The sequence below is a fragment of the Brassica napus genome, chromosome C8, assembly GCF_020379485.1.
Source record: "Brassica napus cultivar Da-Ae chromosome C8, Da-Ae, whole genome shotgun sequence".
In the NCBI taxonomy this organism is placed as follows: domain Eukaryota; kingdom Viridiplantae; phylum Streptophyta; class Magnoliopsida; order Brassicales; family Brassicaceae; genus Brassica; species Brassica napus.
The window spans coordinates 24,928,963-24,938,326 of record NC_063451.1 but is presented as its reverse complement, the minus strand read 5'-3'; the positions used below and the strand labels follow the sequence as shown (position 1 = coordinate 24,938,326).

Sequence of the window (9,364 nt, the reverse complement as noted above, 5' to 3'; positions counted from 1 at the left end):
TCTTTTTCTAATAACAAGATTATCTGTATAAATTGTTTTTAATGGAATCACATTATATACAATTTTATATTTTTCATCTAAGAAAATATAGATGTAAAGTAAATATTTTATTACTTAAAAAGTACATTTTATGTTATTTAAAAATATTTTTAAATGTAATATTACTATTTTGAGAACTTTCGTTTTTTTCTGAAATCATATTATATATAAAAATATTTTTCGTTTTTCCAATTCGTTTTTTTTACTTTATAAAAATATTCCTTTTTATTATATGTATATGCTTTTTGGAAAATTTTCAAAAGGAAACTAAATAAAAAATAAATAATAGTATTTTAAATATAATATTTTTAATTCATTAAGTGTATCAGTGTAATCAACCATCATGAGAGTTAACGTGAGAGTGACACATAAGAAACTGACTTCTCAAATAATATTATAGAGATTGACCATTTTGATCTTAATTTTGATACTTTTTTGTTCGGTGTTTTACCATAAATAAGTAATTACTTTAACTTTGATATTGTGGATTTTTTGTGAAGTCTATGTAAACTAAAAAAATGATTCGCATGACTATTTAAGAAAGTTGATTGTGATTATTAATCTGTTATAAAGGAATATTCAATTATTCATTGTTTAACTCTATGAATGTTCTTGTATTTGACTTAGTTTGTTATGTAATTATTGGTTTTCATCTCAAGTTGTCCAATTTTATATGATTTTTGTGCTTTTAATATTTATATACTTGCTCAGTTTTTATTTATTTATTTCAAAATTGTAATTGTATTTTTGTTACTATGTATATAGATTAATTATGGTTTACACTTTTCAATAATATATATTGCTTTGTGATGAATATGAGTCCACTGTCTGATGGTGACTTTAACCCATATGATGTGATTAATCTCTTGCTCTCTAAGAAAAGGACATGTTTTGCTTGTCATTGTTTTTATTAATGTGTGTAAACTTGTCAGGTTCTTGGTGTTACGCCTATAGAGGGATTATACAAGATCAAGCAAACTTATGGAAGAAAACTTAACGAGGCTAAGAGGAGTGGTGATGTAGCCACTGCTGCTCTAGTAGGGTTACCTCTCTCTCTCTCTTTCTCTCTCTCTCTCTCTATTTTTTTAACAAGTATCTATTTTTTTCTTTTGATAGCTTGAGAAAGCTTATGATAAGCTCATGTATTCCCAGTTAATGAATATGAAAAAGGTGTGACTTTCGTTTCGTTTAAGGTACATGTCTTTTCCTCCTTGGACTCTATGGACTTCCTTTCTTAAACCTGGGTGAATTTCTCATAATTCAGGTTTCCAAGGACATTAAATATGCTGATAAGCAGCCTATAATACCATACGGTCCAAGGTACAAGATTCCTTATGAGTCCACTGTCCACTCAACTTTTTTTTGTTCATCGTTCAAAAACATATTATAATCATGATTTGTTGACCCATCTTGTTACAAGTATTCCAAGTCTTCCAGAAATGATATGTTGATCAACCTAACAATAACAACTGTGTTTGTAAGTAGTCCAGAAGAATAATGTTGAAACTTTTTAGGAATGTGGATTTTGTGTTTTCATGCTGTAAAAGTTTCTTGTTTCTCCATATCTATGCATATATGACATTTGAAATGTTAATATCTCACAATCATATATGAATCTCTCTCTGCTTCTGTTTCTCTTCTCTTTTTTTAGTGCAGAGTGCATGGATTGCCATCCAACGTAGCGTTGAATACAAACCGCTGCAGTTCATGTCTTTTGTGTTTGTGTACAGAATTTTGAGAAATTAAAATCCTTTGAAGCACCTTCATCTCCAACATATAACGTGAGTTTTGATAAAATTTGATGCTTTATGTTTAGTGTCAATACACCTGGTGGCAGTGTTGACTAACATTGATGTTGAGATTGGCTTCAGGAGGAAGGGGAAGAAAATGGACGGGGATTAAGAATGGGAAAGAGACTTAATCTTCGGTCTCTTTCATTAGTTTTTGGCTCTATACTTGTGCATCTTTGGTATGTCAATATATCAACACTCTGCTGTTTTAAAGAATCTGTTTTGTGTTGGCAGTAGCTGGTACTTGTTTTACTTTAATTCAAAGAAAGCTGCTTATGTGATATCAATACAGCTCACAGTGTCAAAGCCTTATACTTTTGGATTATCATATTTGTTATTAGATAACTCATAGCTCTTTTACTTGATTATATTCTATGTTAAACTCTTTGTGAATCATGCTTTTCAGGCCTATACCGGGATCTTAAATGTGATCGAGTACATGGGCAGCTCTATACCCAATACTCTTTACAATAACCAGGTTAGTGTTCTTACCTAAGCCCACATCTCTCTTCACTCAAAACCTTCCCAGTAAAAATTGGGTTTTAGTCTTTTAGATCATCAGGCAAGTGTTGGCTTAAACGTCAACAAACATCACTAGTTTTGTTAGGTTGTAGATGACTAACTTGTAATAGGTATTTCAGTATCTGTACTTTTACTTGAATGAAAATCAGATGCACAAGTTTAGCCATAAAATGAGAACTCCTACATTGAATTTTGCAATAATCTCTGAACCAACACAGTTAACATAGAGAAGGTTTTGGTCTCCCTAATAGTTCCAACAGTGGTAACTGTAAACTAGGCTTTTGATATTGTAATAAGAACTGAATCAAGAGTGCTAACGTTTATACCGGGTTGCAGGAACTTATAGTGACGGCTTCATCAGCTTTGATGCTCTATGTTATGGAGTCTTATTACAGATAATGAGAGTGTGTGTTCACAGCGAACTTGATTTACTAGAAGTTTTTGATGTATGCCATGTGGCTGTTAGATGTTAACCATTGTCCATTGAGATGTTCTTTTCTTGGGAGAAATGTGTTTCAAAAATAAATAATGTATTCGAGATTGCAATTAATCTTGGTACTCCAAATTAAGCTTTATGTTTGCTTAATTTAGTTTTCTTTTTGCGTTTCTAATAGATTTACTATATTTTAGTTACTAGTGGTGTGCCCGTGCTACGCACGGGATGTATGATAATTGTTCAACCATGTGTTTGGTATGTGTTGATGTTGATAATGTTTATACTGGGAATTAGGTCCCAGATTTTGTGGTGCTGAAATGGTGGTCATCATTGTTGTGTTACTTGAATAATACTTAGGTGATTTTAACTTATGTAAGCAATGGTTTATGGTTTTTGAGTTAGTGGGTAGAGTAAGTTGATCTGAAGAGAAAATTTGGAATGATGTTTGACCAATTATATTTTTGTAAGGCGGTTGTATAATTTGTGTTGTTGCCGTAGCCATTTTTTATAGTTTTGTAAGGCAGATAACTTAAATGCAACTGATGGAGTTTATTGAAGTTGTGTCTATTCAATTGTCTATTCTTAGTGTGTTATTAGTGTGCATAAGTGTTAATTAGTGTTTGTTTGTCGTTTCCGTATAAGTTTATATATTATTGTACATTAGTGTACAAAAACATATGCATAGACTGTTGACTGAATAATGTAATGGTTTTTTTGGTTAAATGGTTGTGGGGCTGTGTTTTGTTACTATGTGTCATATATTTGGACGACTGTTGAAGCACAAGAACTTGTTTGATCTGTTGGTATTGTTTGGATTAGCTCGAATTCATTTTTATCTAATTGATAATTGTTTCTGTGTAATAGGTTTATGGAGTAATTTTTTATTTTTTGTTCATACTTCATTTTCCACTCTATTTTTAGAGTAAATTATGGAGTAGGGATGGAGATGGTCTTAGTTTACATGTTCTCTCATAGGTGAACAAAAAAAGGTTTAGTTTTCATCTTATGACACATTCATTTTCATAGTGTCGGATTTAACTATTTTAATACAATTTTGTTATGTTTATGCGACTAAATAAAACACAACTTCGTCATTTGATGTGGTTTGACAGGGTTGACATTTTATACTAAACAAAAATTGAAATTTAAAGTAAGAGTAACATATAACATAAATTGATTTTTTTCTCATAACAATGGTAGATTTTTTTAACAAATAAAGGTAATTTTAAAATATTAAAATATAAAGATATTAATATAACTAATTTTTATGATTTTAAAAATTAAAATTAATTTGATTTGAAAAATATTTAATTTATATATATATATATACTGTAAAATATTGTATTTATATGTATATTTGGCCAAATAATAATAAGAAGAAAAATATATGTGAAATCTTATAACATTTTTAAAAATATGTTGGTGCACCAATTGAGTATGATTGTCTTCATGAATGAACAAAGCAGGGATTTTATTATTACTTCTTAACCTCATGGGTCATGGCCATCATTCGCAGGAGAGAATGACATTGGAAATTCTTCTTGCTTTACATTTTTTTTGTAAGCTTTTTCTTGCTTTACTGAATTTTCATAATTTAAATTCAGAAACGAAACATCTCCGTCTTTATGCGTAAACAATTAAAATTTGTCAACTAATTCTATAAATTCTTCTTCGTCGACAAAAACCTCAAAAGAATAAGTAGAATGCATGAGTTCTCATAAACAGTGTTTGTGGAATCTGCGAGATTTTTTATTTTTTTTGGAACACAACCTGCGAGTATATATATATGTATGTGTGTACAGGTAAAAGATCAATTTGCATAGATAAGCTGGTTTCGTTTAGCACAGAGTCAATACCTTGAATGTTGTCCATTTTCCAGGTGCATAATCGCTTTCTTTGTTCCTTTCTCCTCTGTATGGGTGGACGCTTCGGTTATTTTATCGATTTGGTTTAGGTTCGGTTCGGTCTGGTTAATTTGGTTCTAATATTTTTCCAACTGAAGTAAACCATAATTAGTTTGGTTTGGATCGGTTTCGGTTCGGTTTGAATTCGGCTTGATTTGTGTTTCGGTTCCGTTCAATCAGGTTACCCTAGTTTAGTTCTTTTAAGCGAAATCATGTCTTAAAACATAAACGCATGGTCACGAAATCATCATGATGGTTACTATGAAAGAATAAATTATATAAACTAAATCTAATGTAAAACTAAACAAAAATCTTTTTAAAACCCCATAAAGCTTATAAGAGCACAATCAAATCAAAGTTAACTATCATAAATAGAAAATTAAAAAACATCACCAATAATGTCTCTTAAAAACAAACTATGTAAATTAAATCTAATACAAAACTGAAACAAAAACCTTAAAAATCATAAACGTTGATAAGAACACAATTAAACCAAATTTAACTAAATTAAATAGAAAATTAAAAAAAAAACATTGCTAATAAAGTTAACAGTGACTTTAGTTTTAAACCAACCTATTTAATATTAGACTTTGGTTTGGTTTTGTTTGGATCGGTTTCGGTTCAGTTAGTTTGGTTTTCTTGCCCACCCATCCACGCATGAGCCAATATTTAAACTCTGGTTTTAACACATGCCTTCATGTACTTCTAGAAACATCTCATTAATTGTATATCGATATCTTTATTAAAATCAAATCAAATTTACTTGGTGAAATGTTAGACTAATATAAATAGACTACTGTAGAAAATATTTCTATAGATACCCAAAAGTTATGAAAAAAAGACAAAAGTAGAAATATAAATAATTATTATTATCTTTTCTCTCTTTTTTGTGATTAACTATTAGCATTTCTCTCTAATAATGAAGAAAAAAGTATAAAGTGGGTAAACATGGTACGTGAGCGCACAAGTATGAACATGTCACCACTATTCTTTTCTTCCATCATCTTGCTTCTGTTTTTGGCTCTCTCCTCATTTTTTTTGGCGTTTCAACATTTTTCCTAGAACTTCAATTCCTCTCTAATTTCATAATTAAGACTCTAAAAAAATTTATTCATCTTTTCTTTTCCATAGTTCTCATTCAGAAGTAGTAAGAATAAAGTTCTAAGTTTCCCTTTCTCTATAATGCATCTCTTCTTCTCTTAATTTTCCTTCAAGCTTCACCAATCTCTGTCTTTGTACAAATAAATACATCGGATCTTAACCTTCAAAAATGATCTTCATGATAAAGTATCTCAACAAAAGCAGTAAGTCACTGAAGCTTATGGAAAGATGTGAGTCACAGAGTTATTGTTAATCTGTGTGATGTCAAACCTTTTAATCGAGAAGATTGAACCCTCACATGTGTTTGAAGGTGTTAAGCATGTGCGTGTTCACAGAGCCGTGGATAAGCTTAGGCTGTTTCTGAAAAACCATAAATGTCATTTGTTCATCGGAATTATCTTCTCTGATGACGAGCAGGTAAACCCTAAAAAGTCAGGCTTCAACGGTGTTGGCACAACAATTGGCTTTCAAGTCGGATAAGAAAAGGTTTAAGGTGGCTGTTTCAGAGTAGCAGGAGGATTGAGTTTCAAGGAGGAATACATCCTTATTTATAGATACAAATTTCCTTAGTAACTATTGAGAAAGAGTAGGGATATTGAATACGACATAGTGGAAAGAGTAGATTTAATGGCGTAACTGAGAAACTTAAATGGTGAATTGAAGTAGCAAATAAATAAAATTGCAGCCGTTACAGAGGAGTTTTTCCGAGGCGTCGTTCCGAGGCGTTGTGATCTTGCGGCTCTGCTCTGCATCTCCAACGTTTAAAGGGTGAAAACCCTTGGTCTATTATAAAAGCCCAATAACTTACTAAATAGAACACTTGGTCCATTAACATAAACAAAAACTTGAGATGAATAAATAATAAGATGACAGGTGTCGCGTTTTGGAACTCTCTTCGTTGAGGTGACTTCATGAGAAGTGAGACTTGTCAACTTTATTGTAATAGATATTATATTTAGTATAATTTAAACGTTTCCTAAAAATAAATTATGTAGCATATAGTATACACATAATTTGTTCAAAATTACAAATCATTTGTTGAGAATGATTTGATCTATAATCTATTAGAAAAAATAGTGTGTTAAGGAAACACATGCCGTGTAAGTTATATGATAATTAATAGCATGTTGTAAATTTTTTTGGAGGGTCAACTGATAGCATGTTATTGAGTTCACATTAGTATAATGCCATTTTAAAACGGGTTACATAAACGTTCTTGTTTTAAACTACAAACTATTATTTGGTGGGATAAAAATTCTAATAAGAAACTTGGCCAACCCTCATGGCCTCATCAACCATATATATTTTAATAATTAAAAATTACCTGGCTGAGTGAGATGTTTTATTGCAAGCTAAAACAATTTTAAAAGAAAAAGTACGTACCGAACTTTCATGCAACATTTGAAGAGTTAATGTTTCACCAATCCAGCATAATCTCATATTTCATATTCTAAAGTTCGTTGAACGTTTACTGCAGCGTCACCACTTCAAAAATGAAATATACAAACTTATTATCATTACAGATAGCTCTCGCCTCTCGTTGCTGCTGGAAAGTTTTCTTTATGAAAAATGTCATATTGGTTCGACCAGTAAAAGTGTCAGGCGGCTTAACTGAGTTCGATCGTCATCGAAAGTTCAATTTCCACTCAGATTTTTTCTTCTCTTTGGTGTAGGGCCACTACAAAACAATTGTATATGTATAACATATGCTTTCACAATTATTGAAGAAAGAAGAAGAAAGTCCCATATGAATGAAATAAAGATATAACAAAGTCTCAAAATTTGGTGTCACGCTTATAACGATTGTATAATTTTAGTTTATTTTAGAGAAGAAAAATGAAAAACAAAAAGAATAAAATCTGGAAAATTAAATCCGATAGAGACGGAGACGCCATGATCCACGAGAGTGGAAGTGAAACGTGGGAGCTGACTCAATATTTCTATAAATAGAGAGAGATAGAGAGAGACATGAAGGTATGTAGTTACAGCTACTCCAGACTCGAGACTTGAAAAAGTATTGACGACTAGTGGGTGAAAGATATCTGAGTTCCGTCTTCTCTACTTGTAAGTCTTTATTACTAATCAAGTGGTACGTTCCATTTTTTCAACTAATGGTAGCAAGATTTGTAGACGAGATGCTATACCTGATGCTTCAGTTATAGCTGTCTCTGTATAGATTTGATATCCGTTCCATCATAGATCATTGTTGCTCCTTAAATTCGTAATATATATCGTATTATGAGGATTTGAGACCGTAACAATTAAAGGAAAAACAGAATATATTTTACATGTGTATTGTCATTACAAAATCATGATTTGTCCTTTTCTGCATCATATGTCTTCTTCGTAAATACGTGCATGGTGCAAGATAATTTTTTTAACAGGCTAATGTTCATAAATTATGTAATATACACATAAATTTGATTTTCTTTTTATATTCTGTATATATGTTTTTGGAGAAGATTTAGACCCATGCTGCCATGCATATGAATCTATCTAGATTAAGATCCTTAAATCATAGCTAGTCATTTGTCCAAAAACATAAAACAGTTTGTACTCCAAACAAAAATTTAGAAAAGATAAAAAGTGAACACCATAATCTGTTATAAGTTCTGAATTAAATAAACCAAATAAAACATGCTCGAGTTAGAATTTACGTTATCTTTATTATTCTCCGCTTGCCAAGGAAACAAAGCACATATATCATACGGTTGAAAATAAGAATAAAGTTACGTACATCTCATAACAAATATATTATAGTCACTATATTATTATTTTTTTTTAAAGAAAATAAATTGACAACTATAGTCACTATAGTCACTATATTAACAACTATAAGTTTTTTGTTTAAACTAAGAATTTCAATTAAAATAAACGTTTACAAAGGTTTGAGAACCTTATAGACAGAAAAAGCTTGCATGACCTTAGAATTTAGATCAATTGAAAGTGAACACTATAAAACTTTGGTTAATCGATACGGTCGAGGATAATAAGAAGACGACAACTATCTCGTGAATTGCTTTTTGCCTTGGAAACGTATGTACGTGTGCTTCCCATATGGTACCCAACTTCGTCGTTTTCTTTTAAGTTTCAATGCCAACAGTTCCTAATTCCTAAAGGCTTTCCTGGCAGCCAGTGGCGGAGCTACCACACGATCATGTGGGTCAAATGACCCATGTGAATTTTTGAAAAAAAAAAAATTGCATGTATTTCCTATAGAAACATATGATTAATTTAATTTGTTTACTGATCCTAGTAAAACTCTTGTATCATCAACTTGACCCCTGTGAAAAACATTTTTCCCTCAGCCACTGCTGGCAGCCAAATGATAACTTTGGCCTAACAGATTCTGTTTTTGTATAGTATCATTCTTCTTAACATGCAAACCTGAAACTTTCCTTAGCTTCACGAGTTTATTAAAAAATGTTTTAATTATTGTGATGTGTGTTAGGCCGCATCAAGCTTATTTAACTATTTACACAGGTACTCCTCCGGTTCTATATGATTCAAATCTCAGCCTGCATGATCATCATTCTCATGCTCATAATTATTCTAAGACCATGATTAACCTG

The 9,364-nt window shown here is 31.1% G+C and overlaps 1 long non-coding RNA gene across 1 annotated transcript; it reads right to left on the bottom strand.

Annotated features, from left to right (window-relative positions):
- Positions 1 to 5,885: 5,885 nt before the first annotated feature.
- LOC125591674 lies at positions 5,886 to 8,986 on the bottom strand. Its single transcript, XR_007327782.1, has 2 exons — positions 7,937 to 8,986; positions 5,886 to 7,470 (listed from the first exon to the last, which is right to left on the bottom strand). It is a non-coding gene; the product is annotated as an uncharacterized LOC125591674 (long non-coding RNA).
- Positions 8,987 to 9,364: the final 378 nt, after the last annotated feature.